The following is a 20,430-nucleotide window of genomic DNA, read 5'->3' on the forward strand; positions in this document are numbered from 1 at the left end:
AGGAAGGAAATACACTATTCCCTAGACTACTATTTGTATTACTAGTTTGTTGCTTTACTAGTATTTACTCTTAGGTAGTGACTGTTCTTGTATGTTGCATTAATACTACCTCCAAATATATTGTATTTGTGTCTCAGTCTCGTGCTTTAGCTCTCTATCTCACTTCTCTTCTCCAATCCTACTCTTCCGTTGTAAGTCACTTTTGAAAAAAAAAATAGCTAAGAATATTAAACATGAAATTACACACCCTACAATTATATGCATCGTGTTTTAGAAAAGAAGACTAGATATGAGAGAAATCCAAAAGCAACCAATAGATTGTACCTACATAACAGAGTAGAAAGAAGGGATAAGACTATCAAGCTGACCAACTTGAGAGAGAGACTAGGTAAAGTTCCAAGAATGACAGTATTTGGAGCCTAAATATTTGTGAGACTACATTTCACAGTGCACCACACAGGCCAAAAAGCTCATGTTAAGTGAAGAGAACTGGAAATATTAGAAACCTGACATATGAAAGGGAGAAAGGTACAAGGTGGTTACAATCCAGAGATTAAATGGGAGGAAGGTGGCACTGAGGAGAGTGAGAAAGAAATATGAGAAATCAGAAATGCTACGGACAAATCCCCATCATGTCTACAGTATGCATAAAGGAAAAGTAGATAGTAAAGTGGGACCAAAAACATCAGTTCATCTTAGAAAATAACAATGTTATCATCAAAAGTGGACAAGTTAATAATGGGAAAAATTAAGTAAAGTGGGAGTACAAATTATAAAAATAATTGAATGGGATTTTGAATATTTACTTACACATAGATATATGAAATGTCTATTTAACAAACTGAATGCAGAACAATAGAGAAGAGGTTCACGTTGGGGCCCCTTTATTGAGTGGAAGTCAGTCTTAGGACCACACCTCCCTATGCTTGCTAAGACATTAATGTCAAAACCTAATATTGATATTAAATAAATCACTAAATCTTTGCTAAAGTCTATAATATATAACTAGAAATAATTTTCTAAAGATGTGTGGATAAATGTGAATACTCATAATAGTGTGCTGTGAATACTACTATAAGCACTTTTTCCTTTTTTGATATTTCAATATCCAGCAGTGTGTAATTATATGATGTCAACCTGTTATGTTTGAAAATAATACCCCCACAGGGGTTGGCTTATATCACAAGATCTTTGAATATGAATGTGGTTATAAGAATTTTCCTTTTGATTATACCTATGTTGAGGTAGTTTGTTGCTATAGGTTATGGTAATACTTTACATTTTATAGCCTTTTCATCCAAGGATTTGGGAGATGTTGCTAAAAATAGGAGAGCTAAAATTTGATAACTAGAAAACCTAAAGTTGTGGTTCTTTCTCTACTTATTGTGGAACATTTTTTCTTATAAAAAAGTAAGATTTTTTTTTTCAAATTTTTCTTTGGTAACACTGAGGAAGATTATGCTAATATAAATGTAGAGACAATTATAAGAAACATACATAATGAACCAGAATATATATAATTGAAGAAAAATTTATATCTAAAGCAAAGAAAAGATAAGCAGTTAAAAATTGCTTTGAACACTAATGAAAACATGCTATATTTAAAAGTAAGATGACACTAGTGAGCTTCTTTTTTAATTGCTTTCTTGGGAATATAACTGGACCCATGTTTGCAAAACAGCAGACTATGTCTAGAGTGTTAGGCTAATTCACCACTTGGAATTAAAGTACAACTAGCTCATAAGCATAATCCACTGAGCTAATCCCTGTTGCAAAAAGGCAGCTCATCTTTAATACGAAGAGTAGACCAAAGAGAAGAAAGCTTTTAAGACTAGCAGAGGAAGAATATGAGCTAATCTGTCAAGACACAAAAACTACTGTACAAATGTTCTAAGTACATTCATGTGTAATGAAAATAACGAGGCTAGAGTATTATAGCACTTTAAGGAAGAAAGTATTTATGATATTTAATATCAACTTCTGTGCCTCTCAGATTGAAACTGATAGTATATTTTCTTCTTGTCTTGCCTGTCAGCCTAAAAGTTCTCATGTAAGCCCACATGTAGATGATTCTATTTTTGTTGTTGTTTTGTTTTAATAACATATTCAAGTGGTAGAAATTCAGAGTATCTTAGGATGGTTTGAAATTGAATTCATCTTTCCAATTCCATTGCTTATTCATTCAATAAATATTTAAAGAGATCTTATTATGACCCAGGCACTGGACTAAGGGCTGGGGAGAAAGCCATGAGTTAGATGAATGATGTCGTTGCCTTCATGGACCTAACAGTCCAGAAGGGAAGACAGATCCCAAGAAAGCAAGTGCTGTGAGAGCCATGAATAGAAGTGCAGGAGCCATGAGAGTACTGAACAGGATGGCTGTGGGGCAGAGCTGTGTAACATAAGCCATGAAGGATGAGTAAGAGGTAGGGCTTAGCAAGGTAGAAAGACAAAGAGTAAGGGGAGGAGGAAGGGCCCTTCCTGAGAGAGGGACTGAGGATTCTGAGGCAAGAAATAGCATGACAAATCAGGATAAGCCAGGAGTCTTCAAAAGCACAGTCAGCACCATATGGGCAGTGGCCATGTTGTTTTTTTGGTTCATTGATATATCATTCTAGTGCCTAGCACATAGTAGTCAGTCAATTAATATTTGCTAAATAATATTTGGTTGAAGGATAGATAACTAGAGAAGATCAGCACAAAATGATTCTGTAGAGGTAAATAAGGGCCAGACATGCAGGACCTCATAGAAATGTTAAGAATGTTTAATTCGGGGGCACTTGGGTGGCTCAGTAAGTTAGGCATCTGACTCCTGATTTTGGCTTAGGTCTTGATCTCAGAGTCCTGGGCTCAAGCCCCACATTGGCTTCTGCACTGGGTGTGGAGCCTACTTAAAAAAAAGAAGAAGAAGAAGAAGAAGGGGTGCCTGGGTGGCTCAGTCGGTTAAGAGTCTGCCTTCGGCTCAGGTCATGATCTCAGGGTCCTGGGATCGAGCCCCACATCGGGCTCCTGCACAGTGGGGAAGCCTGTTTCTCCCTCTCCCTCTGCCTGCCACTCTGCCTACTTGTGAATGCTCTCTCTGTGTGTCAAATAAAAATATAAAAAAAAAAAAAAAGAAGAAGAATGTTTAATTTTATCCTAAAATGGGAAATCATAGAAGGTCCTGTACAGGGTAGTAGCATATCCAGAAAGATGGATATCCAGAAAGTAGCATATCCAGAAATATTATATTTCATCAACTCTAAGATGTCACTGAATATATAATGTATCATGTTATATATGACTTATTTAAAAAAACAAATGCTACTAATTAAACTACATATACAAAACCAATTGTAAGACTTATCCTGATTTCAAAGAAGTCCAAATGTAAAAAAAAAATGTATGTATTGCAGTTAATGAAATATAATGTGTAAAGAATGGATTAAAAGTGGGAAACTATGGGTACAGAGCAACTAGTTAGAAGGGTATTATCATGGCTGCTTCAGTGACTCAGGCTATTGCAGAAGTGTAAGACTGGACCATAATAGTGCCAGTTAGGTTGGAGAGAAATGAAAGAAGGAAAGCTATTCAGGAAGTAGAGCTGTGAGAACTTGTAACTGCTGAGTATTAGAGTGAGAAAGGCACTGGATGGATTGTTTATTGAACTGGAAACATTAGTATGGATGCTATGAAGTAAAATTTGGCCTAGAGATATAAATTTGTGATTTATCAGCATATAGATCATGAATGCAGTCATGGGAACAAAGAGATTTCTTTTTTTAGGGCAGCAGTTTTTAACCAGGAGCCATGACTCCAGCTGCATTTCTGAGTTTGAGTTGGAAACGACCATGATGGGAGACAGTAAAACAAATCAAAATCTTCTTGACATAATCCAAGAGAAAGAAATGAGGGCCTGACAGAGGCATCAGCAGTGGAATAGAAAGAGGGTTCAGATTGCACAGATATTGTAAAGGTGAAAGCCTAGGACTTCGTGACTAAACTGGCTGTGGAGGCCACAAAAGCAGAACTCTTCACAGGTTCCTGGGTAGCATAGTGCCATTAACTATAATAAGGAGGAAGAAGCTTTCATGGAAGACAATGAGTTCTATTTAAGGCCCTTTAGTAGTTGACTCGCCTATAGAACATCCAGATGAAGATGTCTACCAGGCAATTATAGTTTCAAACAAAACAAAAACTCTATACCAGGCTATATTGGAACCTAGCTCATCTTACAAACAAAACTGGGGACATCCTGACCTTACCCATTTTGTTCAGGAAGAGGAATCATCACAATATCTGGGAGTTCAAGCTCTACATTTAAATGGACTTGAAGAAGCCAGTCTTGGCTCCAATGACTCCTGCGGAAGAGATCTTGTGCTAGACACTTTACATCTCTGAGCCTTGGTTTCCTCAGTGGTACAATGAAGATAATATTTAGCTTCTAAAGGTGTTTTACAAATTAAATAAGACAAAAATATTTAGAACAGTGTATGGCATATGTAAAGCATTTGGTAAATTGTAGCTATTTTTATTATCTGTTTTGGTGTGAGACAATTTTGTCCAATGTCAATAACAGTATTTATTTTTGTCATTTTTACTTCAAATATGTATTGGACCCTGCTATGTGGGAGATACTGGTAACAATCTGCTTCTACCATATCTCTCATCCCTTATTCTAATCATCTGAGTTACAAGCTACTATTCCTCAATTTTTTCTATGTTCCCTATAGTATTTGATGTTTTACCCTGCAGGCTGGACTAAAATATCAGCAAGACCTCACATGCATGTCAGCACAGAGTCAAACTTTCTTCCTAAAAGACCAAATAAAAGGATACAAGGAAGACAGACACAATTCAAGGCAGAGAGAACCCAAGTTTGAACCAAGAACCTATATTTCTGCGTGGGTTATGTATTAAAAGAGAAAAGTAAAAGCACTTGGGTGGCTCAATAGGTTAAGCATCTGCCTTTGGCTCAGGTCATGATCCCAGGGTCCTGGGATGGAGGCTGCATGGGGCTCCCTGCTCAACAAGGAGCCTGCTTCTTCCTCTTCTCCCCGCTTGTGCTCTCTTGCTATCTCTGTCACTCTCTCTCTCTCAAATAATTAAATAAAATGTTAAAAAAAAAGAGAGAGAGAAAAGTAATTTCAACATCAGAAAGAGTCAGTTCCTCAAAATGATTTAAATCTCTTTTTCTGCTACTCTTGGGGGGAAACTGCATCATTAATTTGTGATTTTTTTTTTCTAACATTTGTAATTTTAATACCTACTTGTACCATTCTTCCTTCAGGGATTTATTCCTCTTTGCTACTATTTTGTTATCATTAAAAGGCTTTGAAACAAAGTCATTTTAAGCTGTTCTTGCTTATGCTTTTATTTTTTTCTACTTGGCTCTAACACTAGTTTTTAAATTCCTACCCAGAGCTGCCTGTTGGAAACTGCCCTTGTTATAGAAGAGGTCACCATGACTTACAGTAGATCCAGATATATTTTCTTTTGTGGTTTCTAGATTTCCCTTTGCTGACTTATTTTGGAAAATCCTACAATCTGCCTCTAACTGCTAATTGATCACTTACTCAGCTAGAATTTTACTACTTTACTTTAAAACTGTTTCCTTTTACTTATTTAATTTTTATCTTCCTCTGGTCTGTGTATGCCAGTAGGATATCAAGGAGAATATCCTAAATATCACTATCTTTGTTTAAAAAGACTCCTGTGTCAGAGCCACCTGTTGTTTCTTTGCCCTTAGCAAAGGATCCCATGTGGAAATGGAGAGCTGTCATCAGTTCCTTCACTAAAGAACACACACTCCAGAATTACAACACAAGCATATATTTCCTGTATGTAGGGGAACCATATTTACTAAGCATATTTTTATGTCTCAGCGTGGCACTCCTTTGTTAACTATAAGAGCTTGTAATCCAGTTGGGAGAGAAAAAAACATCATGGAACAGTTTAGGGATCACCTCAAAAAAAAAAAATGAAGTGCAAATTTGAAGAAAATGAATATACAAATCACTCAAAGGAGATATCAAGCAAGTGACTGTTTCTGAGCTAACAGGGAAAGAGAGTTCCCAGGGAGTAGAAATTTTTTTAAAAATAAGTTAAAAAATCTGTTAGGCATTTAACAAAAGAAAGTAATTTTGATTTTTTCAAAACAGGCAATAAAGTGGAGGTTTCAGAGTACCAAGAGATACAGAGACCAGTGAAATCGTTTGAGACCCATTTTATTCTCAATTCAAATAATATTATATAACATCAGATGCTTTCACATTGGTTTCAGTTCTCTGATTATCTGGACATTTTTCCTGCAAATGTTTAGCAGATATAACTGCCCTACCTCTTGAAAATAGGGAAGGAAGTGCAGACAAAGGTTTTGCCTGAAAGTAGGTGACAACTTCAAAAGGGAAATATGCTCCTTTATAACTCGCATGGAACAAAAATGTTTAGAAGTGATAGCAGCCCATCAGAACCCCATTTCCTCATGTGAAATTGCCCCGTAGGCAGGGCCTTCTCCATTCTTTAGTAGAATATGAAAGTGAAGCTGGCATGTTTAGGCAGCGTTTCTTACAGAAACTCTCCAAGAGTATATGTTACATTTGTTACAAAATGTTTAAATAGTCTTCTGAAAAAGATCTTCCTTGTTTCCAATTAAAAAAAAAAAGTAAATCATTAATTATGCGGTGAATACAGAGGGAAATTTTTACTAGGGGTCGCCAGGGTCAAAGATATATTGAGAGGAAGCAAAAGGGAATTCTGGAATAGCCCAAAAGAAAACAAAATAAGAAACTTCCCAGAAATTTTAGGGCTTTAGGTAAAAACATAACATGATAGTTACATAAGAAATTTTATTCTCTATGCAAGAAAATGGAGATAATCTATTGGGGAGAATAATCTTGATTTAGAGAAGTCTCAATTAGAAAATAATTTCTCCAGGGACACATGGGTGGTTCAGTCTGTTAAGCGTCTGCCTTTGGCTCAGGTCATGATCCCAAGGTCCTAGGATTGAGTCCCACATCGAGTTCCTTGCTCAGCGGGAAGCCTGCTTCTCCCTCTGCCGGCAGCTTCCCCTGCTTGTGCTCTCTCTCTCTCTCTCTCTCTCTCTCTGACAAATAAATAAATAAAATCTTTAAAAAAGAAAAAGAAAATAATTTCTCCAGAATGTAGTATTAGTAATTTTAAGTCTAAATTCGTAAGGACAACAAAAATGAGAGAGAAGAATGTAGGAGAGAAGAGATGACAAGATAATTTTAGAAGCTGAAAAACAAATGGATGAAAGGTAAGTGTCTCAAATATCAGAGAAAGCTGAAAACTAAGTCTACAATCTAATTGTGCCACAGAACTTGGAAAGCCTCAAGAACTAGCAGCACCAAGTATTTCGGAAGCTGGGTATACAGTGGGACTGCAAACAAAATTATAGACAAATCTCTCTCATTCATTTGTTCTGAAAACTGAAGTTTACTCTATGGAGAGGACAAACTAGGGAAGTTTTGAATCCAGGGACAAGTTACAGCTGAAGGAATAGGAAAGGTATCAAGGTGAAAAGAGGGGCATTGAATGGAAGTTTACATTAGCAATAACTTTTTCCCTCAATCCCATCCTCCATTTGGCTCTCAGAGCAGAGGCAACCATACCTACTCCGTACCCCAAGACATAAGATTAAAGATTCTCTGAATTGGCCCAAGGAGAAAGATATAGAAATAGAAATGTGAGAGAAAAGAAGTTAAACATTAAGGGATCCATCAAAAAGATTCAATATCAAAATATCAGGAATTGCTGAAAGAAAAAAACTAAACTGGAAAGAGACAAATTATTACAGAATTAATGCGAAAAAAATTTCAAATCCTGAAAGTCAGGATTTCCAAATTAAAATCTGGGTGAAAACAGTTCTTTTTTTTTAACAAAGATTGATTTATTGATTTATTGATTTATTGATTTATTGATTTATTTATGAGGGAGGGAGGGACGGAGCAGGGCAGGGGAGCAGAGGGAGAGGGAGAGAGAGAATCTCAAGCAGACTTCCCACTGAGTGCAGAGCCCAATGCAGGGCTCAATCTCACAACTCTGAGATCACGACCCGAGCCAAAATAAAGAGTAAGACACTTAACCAACTCAGTCACCCTGGTACCCCAAAGCAGTTCTTTTAAGGCATTGAAAACAACTAAGGCAGTCAGGATTTGAAGAGCCAAGATCACAGAGAAAGGGAAATGCCTTGAAGTGGGTCTTATATTCACTGATGGTCCTCAGAGCATTTGTTGATTTGTATTGTGGGATTTTGAAACTGAACAAAAAGCGTTGGTCTAGAATTTGTCAGTTTCAATGGTTTTGGGAGACTCAAATTAAAGTTCAGGGATACCCAGGCTTCCAAAATTTGAGGACCCAATATCCTAAAGAAAAGGGGACCACAGGAGGAAGCAAACTTGACATTCCTTGGAACTTTTTTCCCTCAAGGTATTTGCAGATTCTTTAATTTTGCAGGATCAGAAGCTAAGAAACCAAGCAGAAATCTGCAGTTAAAAGCTAAAAATGAAGAAAAATCTTTAACTGACCACAGTGTCAAGAAGACAAAAATTGGAGTTCAAAGCCCACCAAGGATAAGAGGTCTTGATAAACACTTCCAGATTTTCAACCAAGATCCCCAAAAAGAAATCCTTTAGGAGCAAGAAGAAACTGGAAATAGACTACCTGCAAATGTACCCCAAGGTGATTTATCCCTCCTCTAACTGCCTGCTTAAAGAAGAGAAAATTCTCTATGGAAAAAGATGAAAATCATCCAGAACCTCTATAAGTTTTAACTTACAATGTACAGTATTAAGTCAAAAATCACCAGGCATGCAAGGAAGACAAAAATGACTAAAAACAAAGGGGAAAAAAAAGAAAACAGAAACAGACCCACAGGTAGTCTAGGTATTACAGTTATCAACATGGACTTCAGAATAGCTATAATAACATTCAAGAAAATAAATGGCAAGATGAAGAATTTCATCAGAACTGACTATGTTAGAAAGAATCCAATGAGTGCGCCTGGGTGGCTCAGTTGGTTAAGCGACTGCCTTTGGCTCAGGTCATGATCCTGGAGTCCCGGGATCGAGTCCCACATCGGGCTCCCTGCTCGGCAGGGAGTCTGCTTCTCCCTCTGACCCTCTTCCCTCTCGTGCTCTCTAGCTCTCATTCTCTCTCTCTCAAATAAATAAATAAAATCTTTAAAAAAAAAAAGAAAGAATCCAATGAAAATTTAGAATTAAAAAATTAAATAACTCAGATTAAGAAATCAGTACATGGGTATAACAACAGATTAGACAAACAAAAAAAAGGATTAATGAATTAGGAAATAATTTGTTAGGAAAAAAAACAATCCAACTGAAACATAAAGAGAATAAAAGAGCAGAAAAGTCAGAAAAAGCATTAGAGTTAAGTGGGGCCCAATAAAAAGGTGTAATAGGCATATAAGTGGAAATCTATCTATAAATATAGATAGATCCAATAATCTATCTATAATAATAACAATCTCTATATAGCAGACATATAGATATATCTAATAATAATCTATCTATATAGCAACCAGTATGTATTTGAGCAGAACAGAGATCTCTAGAAGAGAGATCTCTAACATATAGTGAATACAGTGTACACCCAAAGTATTAGAATTTCAGTTCTGTCAGAGAATTGGTGATGAATTAGTGATATTTGCATAGAAAATTTAAAACAGAAAAGGAAATTTTTTATTTCAGAGAAAACATGTTATATCAGAAAGAAAATGAAATATAGTATAATATATGTTTCACTATGGTTCACTATGCACACTATTTTATATGATCATAACAATGTAAACAAATGTTGACTTAAATAAAACATAGTTTTTTAAAGATATTATTTATTTATTTGACAGAGAGAGAGAGAGCACAAGTAGGGGGAGCGGGAGGGAGAAGAAGACTCCCTGCTGAACAGGGAACCTGATGGGAAGCTCGATCCCAGGACCCTGAGATCATGACCAAGCCAAAGGCAGATGTTTAACCAACTGAGCCACCCAGGTGTCCCTGCAAGTATTACTTTAAAAAGAAAATATTGGGGTCAAGTGTGTCTGACTCTTGATTTCCGCTCAGGTCATGATTTCAGGGTCATGAGATCAAACCCCAGGTTGGGCTCCACACTCAGCGTGAGTCTGCTTGTGATTCTCTCTCCCTCTCCCTCTGCCCTCCCCCTGCTCACACTCTCTATCTCCCTTTAAAATAAATGAATAAAATCTTTTAAAAAATTAAAAAAAGAAAAAGATTATGATAAAAATTACATTAAGATAAAAGATAAAGAAAGAACCTAGTAAAATGACTGGTGTATAGTAGGTATTCCACAAATATTTATTATGTAAATTGTACGACCTCAGGGAATGTGGTAAAAGGTAAGTAATCTACATTTGCTGAGCTCAGGATTCTTCTGGAGGAATAAAGCATTGCCTGAAATTATGCTCTTGTATATTCCCTGAGTATATCTTCTGCCCCCATTTGCTAGAGTCTCTCCTGATAACTATTCAGCAGGACTGTCCTGCCTCAGAGCAGAGCACAGTAAGCAGATGCCTACATAAGGCTATTTGATAACACTAAATTGTCACATGCCTATAAACTAATAATATGAACTGCCATAGGCCTAGATTTTTCAATTCATCCAAAATCATAGACGCTGGCTACTAACCAAATGGTGAGGTCAATTGGCTTTCTTCCTTTGATTACTAAATCCTAGAGAAACTTCAAGCCCCGATTTGATCATGCTAAGTGGTCCAGACTGTGGTGGCAGGCAAGAAATCCTCTATGTTAAAATGCTGGAATAGTTTATCTTTCCCCTTACCCTCACCAGACAACAACAACAACAAAATCCGTAACACTCACATTTCACCTCCAAGTAACAATCAAGTCTGCTTACGTGATCATATATCTGAGAAATGACATTTATAGCGTAGCTATTTATAGCTTCCAATAGCACCAGCAAACCTGGTAAGTACCTGGAGAAACAAAACTAGTACATAGCAGAGGCTCAGTGCTTGTTGTTAGGATGGATGGATAGATACATGGATGGATGTAAGGACAAGTGTTGACTCAGAGGACAAAATATAACACATAGCAACTTAATCTTAGACATGCGGGGTCTGAAAACATGAGAGTGAGGCAATACATCATGTACTCCTTCTTCCACAATTTCAGGTCCAAACAGAGTTATCTTATACAGTCACAGATCTCAGAGTCGGAAGGGATATTAGGAGATCATTTCATTCTCTTTAACAGGTGAAGAAACAAAAGCTTAAGAAGTCAAGGTAGAGGGAAATTCTGGGAAGATGGTGGTGGGTGATGACAGTGGGGTAGTTTTAAATCACCCCAAATTCTGTCATAAAAATGGTTATGACAACAAAACCAAAAACTTGCAGACCAACATCTAAAACAAAATAGGTGATAAGATATTCTACTGAACGCTCAAATCAAATAGTTGGTAACAAAACAACAACTACACAATCAGTGTGAAGTCGGCATTTCTGTGTGAGAAGGCAGAGGGCTGTCTTGACAGACCTGAGGACAGCAAAACCCCCAAATTACTGGAAAGTGTTGCATGTCAAGATTAAGGCTTTTTCCTAACAAAAATAAAATTGTTGTTTTAGAGGTAGATGTTGATTTAATTGATATCACAGAAGATTCATATAGTCTAGTCTGTAGAGTAGGTCACAGGAATATCTATTGGTAAATCATCAGGTTATACCAGTGCATTCGTTGGCAGTTTTTTTTTTTTTAATTGCTAAGAAAATAAATAGCAGCCTGAAAGACTGTGTGTGTGGAGGGGAGGGATAACATTATCTATATCAATGTATCAATATTTTTTATATAATCTTTCCTTCAAACTATTAGTTTTGTACTCTTCTGACACTAAAGCAAATGATCTAGAAAATCACTATATTTTAATTTTAAATTGTTTGGAACTACGAAATTCACCTTTAAAAATATACTAATGTTTCAGGTAAGTGCTCAGGTATCCTTTTAGCATCAGGAATACTTGCTCTCATCTTGCTGATATCAAAACTATTTTCCTCTCAAAAATGCATGAGAAGACCCTCCAGTATACATTGATATGGTGCCCGAGGGTGTCTCTTTTTATAATGGGGGTATCTCGTGAACAATTCTGGTTCTAGACAATAGTGCTCCAAGGCAGAACAGAGTGGTCTGTCCCAGGTGAGTTTCTTAGGTGGCCCCTATGATGCAAATTGGGCTGCCTCAAGGCACCCTATAAATTTATTATAAAAATCTAAAATAAAAAAAAACACAAAATACGAAAAAGTTTGTCTTACTAAAATGAAGACTGCTCCCTTAACTCAATGTAACTTTAAAATCGAGCACAGCAACAGTAAATCGTAAGAAACAATGGAAGAGGCCTCTAGCACTATCTTATTAGGAAGTTCCATTTTAGTAGGAAGATGACTTTTGTTAGAAAGAAGCACTCTAGCACTGCTTTCTTGTATATACTTGGAAAGAAATTTAAAAAATTCTAATTTTAGGTTGCTAAAGTGATTATGGTGTCCTATGTCCTTTGCAATCATTATATTGCATTGTAGTAAGATATGAGCATTGACAATGTGACAGTTTACTGTGTCCAGAATTTGTTTTAAATACCTTCTTATCACTTACTTTGAGGTCTCAAGAACTGATGAACAGTTAAATAAAAGTCTTAAACAACCTTGTAAACTCTAGTTATGTGAGACATCTGTTTCTGGCCATGATAGAGTAACAGGAGTTTCCCATCTTACACAATGAGAAATATAACAAAAATATAGGAAAGAATTGTTTTCAGACATTGAACAACAGGCAGCACAGGAGTGTGGCCCCCAAGAAAAGGGAAACTGTGAGTTCTACTGTTGTTCCAACTTACTCCCCAAAGGCAGTTTCCTGTTATCGGATAAGAGAAGGAAACCTAAGCTGAGCCCTGTGGTCTTGCTCAGTTGAAGGGACAGAGTTGAAAACTTGGGGGGGGCGGTGGGTGGTACCTACCACTGACTTCCGAGATAATATAAAGTTGTCTAATATGTGTGTGATCAAAATCTAGAGGAAAGCCAAGAGTACAGAGGAGAGAAAGATACTTGAAGAAATATGGCTAAAAATCTCCAAGTTGGTAAATTTCAACTTATTTTTAAAATTCATTATGTCTGAGAAAATTCTATTCTCCAATGATTGATAAACCTAGCACTTGACTTGGGGAGTCAAAAAGCAAAAAATTCAAAGCTAGTACTAATAAATTCAAACACAATGTCTTAACTATTTTACCAAAAAAGAGAAAGAAAAAGAAAATAATTAACAGCCATAAGAAGTGAATTAAGGTTGAAATGTCATGTGGTATTTTAGCCTTAATTCTGAATTTCCTTGTTCTCATCGATCTAAATCAGGCCCTAATGATATTTAAATGAAGCTACTTGTATTCCCATAATAGGCAAACAGAAGGGAGGTTAAAATAATTCTTATTATTTCACTATGATGAAACAGATTGAATATTTCAATTATTCTACTTATTATAGTACACATAGAACAATGCTCTGTAATCTGCTTCGATATATATAGGCTCTTTAACCACACCACGGTGGGACAAATACAGTCATTTGGTTGAGCTTCACTCGCTGATTCAGTGTTGGAATAAAGTACTTCACAGATTAGCTTAGTCTGCAGCACTTAAAGGTCAGGATTTATTGTAATGTAAATCACAAAGCAATTTTATCTTGACAGAGATTACATACTGTTACAATATTTCTCGCTGAATCTAGTGATGCGTTTGCTTTTTCTTTGCAAACTGCTGTGCAAATTGGACTGTAGCCCAGAAAAGAAAAAGAGATGGCAGGCTGCTTTGGCTTTTTAGAACAACTTAATTCTCTTCATTTTCAAAGTTCCACAAGAAAAAAAAAACTTTGAAAATACACACAAAATCATACATAAATACTTGTAAACTTTATAAACCCTAAGCTTAAGTGCACACTGCTATCTGTGAATGACCATCTATCAAATATTTTGATGGGTTTTAGCAAAAGTATAATTGCTAAGGGCTGACTGCTAATCATTCATACTCAAGTGTCTTGGTATGTTATCTAAATTGTCTCTATTTTAAGCAAACAAACAGAAAGAATAGAAGCATTCATTCTGTTGAGAGAAATCACAAACAAAAGAAAACAGAGAAGAAACAAAGGTGAGGATTAGAAAGGCCCCTGCGTCAGTGTCTCTGTAACAAATATTGAGAGATAGATGGCAACACCTTCCCAATGTTTTGTTTCTTTGGAGACTGCACTTAAAGTAGAAAGGACTGGGACCAGAAATCAGAAAGACCCTTTTGTTAACCAGGGAATTAAATGAGCTATCCAAACAGTTCGAGGAAATTCTCAAGACAAGACGAACTAAGTTTCCATCCTAAATCATGTCTCCCAAAAAGCAAATATGAGTTAAAATGTCCTACAAAGCTTAAATCAGTGTATGTATTAATTTTGCCAAGTGTTGTCAGTTCTTCATACATAGTTTACATTAATAATGTGTAAAAATGGTGGGGAAGCGAAGACTTACCAGAAAATGTATCCAAAGCTAATCTTCAACTGCAATTGCTCCATTTCTGTTCTCCTCATCTGGGTTACAACTGGGTATTTATCTTAACTCCAACTCTTACAAAGCACTTGTCCTGAAATGAAAGGTGGTATATTATAATACTGTTTATCCAAATACTGAGTAGTTTGTTCTTTCGTTCTACTGGCTGCATCCAAACAAGCAGGGCCTCCCACCTGTTAGTCATTCCAGGCAACCTTCCTATAACTATAATCTCATTTTAGTTTGATTTACTTAATCATTTTCTTTAAATCAATTCAAATGTTGGTCTAAAACAGACTTATTTTAAAAAATTGTACTTCCAAAATTATAGATCCGACTTGACAGTTTAAAAAAAAAATAATGCTTGCTGTATACCACTTGAAATAGTCTCACGTGCCACCTTTTGTCCATGTAGCACATTTGGGGAAATACAAGCTATACAAAGAGTTTGAAAATAAGAGAGAAGTGGTAGAAGTTCAGCTTGTATGTGGGCAATAAAGATATTCTCATTCATAGAATGCAGGCATCGCCATCCCCAATAATGTGTGCAATTAGGCACAGGCACTGCCATCTGAAAATTCTCTCTATAGAGATTGATCACACATCTGGTTTGCTTGGGACAGTCCCAGTTTATGTGTGTTGTTGTCCTGAATCTCCCTTTTCCACTCTTGAAGATGCCCTGGCTTGGATGATACCAAAAGGGTGGAGCAAATCATCCCAGAAAACCAGATGGTCGAAGATGTTTCTCACTGGCCACATTTTTCCATATTATTTTTCAGCTCTTCATCTCTTCAGCTCTTCCATACATATTATTTTATTTAATCTTTGCAACATTCCTGTGAGTTAGTGGTATGTAAAAATTACAAATGGGGAAACAGGCTCAGGGAGGTTTAACAACTCAGGGTTTATACAGTTATTACGGGACACAACTAGGATTCACGTCCAGGTCTCTGCTTCACACGAAGGGATCTTTTCTAAGGGATCAGGAGGTGTGAGGGTGAGGGAAGGAAAAGGGTGTGGTTTGGGAGGCAGAAATATTCTGAGAAAAAGCCCATTCCTCTTCATATTGGATTTGAAGAGATTAAAGCAAGAAACAGATATGTCTGCAATGTTGCCACATTTCCATTTCATAAGAACTCCTTTTCCCATAAAACTACGTTATAAGTACTGGTTAGATTGCCAGGATTATAGTGCTTGCTTCAGCAGTACATATATGAAGGAGGAGGGAGGAAGGGAGGGAGGGAGGGGGAGAGAGAGAGAGAGAGAGAGAGAGAGAGAGAGAAAGAGAGAAAGAGAGAAAGAGAAAGGAGAAAGAAAGAAAGAAAGAAGAAAGAAAGAAAGAAAAGAAAGAAAGAAAGAAAGAAGAAAGAAAGAAAGAAGAAGAAAGAAAGAAGAAAGAAAGAAAGAAAGAAAAGAAAGAAAGAAAGAAAGAAAGAAAGAAAGAAAGAAAAAGAAAGAAAGAAAGAAGAAGAAAGAAAGAAAGAAAGAAAGAAAGAAAGAAAGAAAAAGAAAATTTGCCAGGATTATAATCAACAGGCCTTGTGAATTAAATGGACTTTTGTGTTGTGCCTTGAAAATCTAACCAAACTCTTAATTACAAGTTAAACTTTAGAACTCAGTTTTCTTTTCTGATGCTGCAAAGAAAAGAACGAGATGGAGCAAAAGGAGGCACCCCTGTGTGGGCAAGACAGGAAGAAAAGGGCAGGACGTGCAACCAAACAGTCCGCCTGCCTGTTCCGCAGGATCCTCCAGCACCACTATGCGCTGCCAAACCCCTCTCCTCCCAGCTCCCGTGGGGGAGGGCCAAAAGCTTTACATTACACCACTGGTTTACACCCTGAGAAACGTCGCGTGAGCTGCAAAATACACTTTGAAGCAACTTTCTAAAAGGCACATCTATATTTACCAATGTGTTCCACATGATTAAACTGTGAAATTTGCCTCCAGTTTGGCAATACCTTTGAGAGATGTTGTGAGGTTTAGAAAGAAAATGCCTGTGAAGTGCCTGAAGTTCTATGAAGGGAAAGCACTGCACACCCCCGAGGTGCTGTTGCACGCCTTGGGGCTGGAGTGGTGCAACAGCAAATAAAATAGCCCAAGTTATGATGTCACAATGTTGTCACGCAACATCATAGACCGTGAGAGCAAGAGAAACCTGTTTTTAAAAAGGCCTCTTCTCCCCTCCTCTTCGGCATGTTAAAGCATATGGTATCCAAAACTAGTTCACAGTGAACTTCATTTCTGCTGCTGCTGTTAAATGAAGTTTCTTCTCAGGCAGATGTCAGTGCTAAAAGTTTGGTACTCATAAATACCAAATTTACATAAAATCTATACAGCTCTTTTCTCAAAAGTCTTTTTTTTTTTTTTTAAAGATTTTATTTATTTATTTGAGAGAGAGAATGAGAGCTAGAGAGCATGAGAGGGAAGAGGGTCAGAGGAGAAGCAGACTCCCTGCTGAGCAGGGAGCCAATGCAGGACTCGATCCCGGGACTCCAGGATCATGACCTGAGCCGAAGGCAGTTGCTTAACCAATTGAGCCACCCAGGCGCCCTCAAAAGTCTTTCTTGGTTGATATAGGCCGATTGGCTAGGATACATAGGTCACTCATTTTCTCCTGAACCTATTATACATTTCCAAATTCACTAATTTGAAAAACAATAATTATGAGTGAGGCACGATGACATTCCTTGATGTTGCTCTGACTGTAAATGGCATGTGCCAGGTTGAAAGAAATACAAAACATTAGAATTAGAAAGTTAACTCAGATATTCTTGGACTGTTAATTTAGGCCCACGGTTCCAAACTACTGGTCACCATTTATGCAAAAACATCATTTGTAGATGGAATAAGAAATGAATCCTGCGTGTACTTCATTCCCTGAAAACACCACCAAAATAACCTGTTCATAAAGTAAACTTGAGTTTCTTGCTTGCCACAGTAAGTGAGGCCACTACTTTGACAAGAATCTTGGTGGTGTTTCGGAAGAGGAAAAGCAAAAATCAGATATGTTTAAGATTTGGGAAGTTTGGTTTAAGATGGATCTTTTGGTGTGAGAAAAGGGGCTTGATTATGATTAGGCAAATCTGTGATCCAGTAGTTTAGGATTGGTAGACATGGAAGGGAGAAGGTTTTCAAAAATAAAGGGTTTCAAAGCAATTCTTGAAAAGAAACAGCTGTTTGATGTTGCTTTAGTTTGAGGAGTCTAATATCAGTTTAAAAAGATTTTCAGGGGGCACCTGGGTGGTTCAGTCGGGCGTCCGACTCTTTTTTTTTTTTTAATTTGTCAGAGACACAGCAAGAGAGGGAACACAAGCGGGGGGGGGGGGGGGAGTGCGATACAGCGAAGAAGGCTTTCTGCGGAGCAAGGAGCCCGATGCGGGGCTCGACCCCGGGACCCTGGGATCACAACCCGAGACGAAGGCAGACGCTTAAGGACTGAGCCACCCAGGCATCCCTGGGGTCCGACTCTTGGTTTCTGCTCAGGTCGTGACCTCAGAGTCATGATATTGAGAACCGCTTTGGGCTCTGAGCTCAGGGCAAGGTCTGCTGGAGATTCTCTCTCCCTCTCCCTCTGCACCTCCCCCCCATCCCCCCACCCCCCGGTAGTGTGCACATTCTCTCTCGCTCTCTAAAAATAAATAAATAAATCTTTAAAAAAAAAGGAGGGGGGATCTTCAGGAACTTTCTGAAATGAACAATAAAATTATTAGCAACTTGATCTTCCCAAGCAAGAACTTTCTGAAACAGTAAAATCAGGTTGATGAAAAGACCGAATAATAACGTCATCTTAATGAAGCATCTGAATAGTAAAGTAATGTTAATGTAATCCATAAGCTGTTCCAGGTATAGATGGTCTTGGTTTTCAATACCTATAATGACTAGTGTTACTCAAATTCTACTGGAAAACCCCAGACACCAAGAACAGCTCCTTTTTTGAATAAAAGACCCACTTTAAACCACCAAAGCAGGCAATAGGCATCCTCTCAGATAACACCTCCCTTACCTTGCTTGTATCATTGCAGACCCCATTCAAATTAATCCATTTTTTCTTAAAGAAGTTATTGCCTTCTATAAGGTCACAGTCAATTCTTGCCTTAGGGGTTATTCCTTTCTTTTACATGACCTAACATACCTACCTCTATGTATACAATATAGTTTAACACTTCAGGATAAACCTCAAGTTCTTTGGAAACCCCTCATTGTCATGGCCATAATAAAAATCCCGATCATATCTCTATTCTGCTTAAAACTTTTTAGTAAGTCTTCTTTGTCCTCTAGATGACATCTAAACTTCTCAACATGCCTCTTGAACTATATTTCTCTCTCATTTCACCACATCTAGGAGTACATACATGAATTCTATATGGTAATTGCATTAAATTACTTACAATTTCAGAATATATCTGGCTTTCTCTTCCCTCACTGGAAGGTGTTATCCATGCAGAGCTGTGTCTATCTCGTAATTGTCCATTTATTTGCTAACCTGTTCTTCTCTGTCAGTAAGCAACTGAGGGCAAGAATTGTGTCTTAGCATATTGTCTGGGAAATAGAGGCCACACAAGATATTTTTTTCAATAGGTAGTCATTGAATGGATGGACTAAACCTTATGGAAAAAAAATGATAAAATGAAAGGATCTCAAAATAATCATCTGACAGATCTTAAAAAATGAAGAGTAATTCTCAAAGTGTTAGTTCCAAATCAACAGTAAAATAAAGAGAATTAAAATTCAAGTTTGCACAAAACAGGTTAATAAAAATTTTGAAGTATGAGAAGGCATTTTGTTGTGAGGTTGTGGAAAGGCATGCACTTTCATACATTACTGGTAAACCCTTTTGGAGGGGAATTTGACAATATCTAACAAAACTATATATGCATTTACGTTTTGACCCAGCTATTTCACTTCTAGGAATTTACTCTGAAGATACACTTACAACAATAGAGAAATACAAATGTACAGGGTTATTCATTGCAGCATTATTTATAATTCTGAAATATTAGAAACAACCTAAATGCCCCTAAATAGTATGGTGATGAATAAACCAAGCTACATCCACAAACAGAATTATGCTGCTATATAAAAGGAATAAGGAAGACTTTTATAAGCTGATACGGAGTGATTTCTGTGATAAGAGAAAGCAGCAAAATGCAAAAGAGTACCTATGGTATTCTGCCATTCATGTAAGAAAAAGTAAAGGGAAATATAAGGAAATACACATGTATCTGCTAGTTTTAGCAAAAAGACATAAAAAGGATAAACCAGAAATGAATGAAATTGAGTAGCTACAAGGGATAGGAACAGAATGGAAGGAACGGAGGAAAAGGAGCAGGTAGAATGGATAAGTGGGATTATCTCTAAATATATCTTTTTATACAATTCTGATTTTTAGAACAATGACGTTATTTCACATACACAAAATACAAGTAAATTTTTAAAATCAACCAGGACTTGGAGAAAACCCAGAATGGAATACAAACAGCAACAAATAAGCCTAACTATATTAGACATGAATAACATAACCCTATTTAAGGGGACAAAGGAAAAAAGAACTAACCTAAGTAACTTCAGATAAAAATATTTTTAATATATATTTTAAGTCTAAAGACAAAAGAAACTGTACAGAAGTACTATATCCTAACTAATAAATTATTCTGAAACTATATTCTAGGACTGAACAAATAAATATATTCTGGAAATGAAAACCAGGTATCTATTTTACAAATAATTAAAGGGGGAAGGCTAGAATGGATCCAGTGGTGTTGGATTGGAATTGGAAGATATTGGTATGAATCACAGTTTTTATATACAGAGAGATGGAGAGAGGGAGAATGTGTTTCCTTTTTATGTCCACTAATACGGTCTAGAA

The 20,430-nt window shown here is 36.9% G+C and overlaps 1 long non-coding RNA gene across 2 annotated transcripts in view; it reads right to left on the bottom strand.

The window, feature by feature from the left end:
- Window positions 1-16,614, bottom strand: part of LOC113929848 — a 76,378-nt gene extending 59,764 nt beyond the window's left edge. Inside the window, exons 1-3 of one of the 2 annotated variants that reach the window (XR_004820106.1) lie at window positions 16,523-16,614; window positions 14,547-14,658; window positions 7,027-7,060 (exon numbers count right to left, since the gene is read on the bottom strand). This is a non-coding gene — a long non-coding RNA (uncharacterized LOC113929848). Of the gene's footprint in view, window positions 1-7,026; window positions 7,061-14,546; window positions 14,659-16,522 lie in introns of those variants that run through there. The other variant, XR_003522347.1, reaches the window with a different exon arrangement.
- Between the last annotated feature and the right edge of the window lie 3,816 nt (window positions 16,615-20,430).

This window comes from Zalophus californianus, chromosome 5, assembly GCF_009762305.2.
Source record: "Zalophus californianus isolate mZalCal1 chromosome 5, mZalCal1.pri.v2, whole genome shotgun sequence".
In the NCBI taxonomy this organism is placed as follows: domain Eukaryota; kingdom Metazoa; phylum Chordata; class Mammalia; order Carnivora; family Otariidae; genus Zalophus; species Zalophus californianus.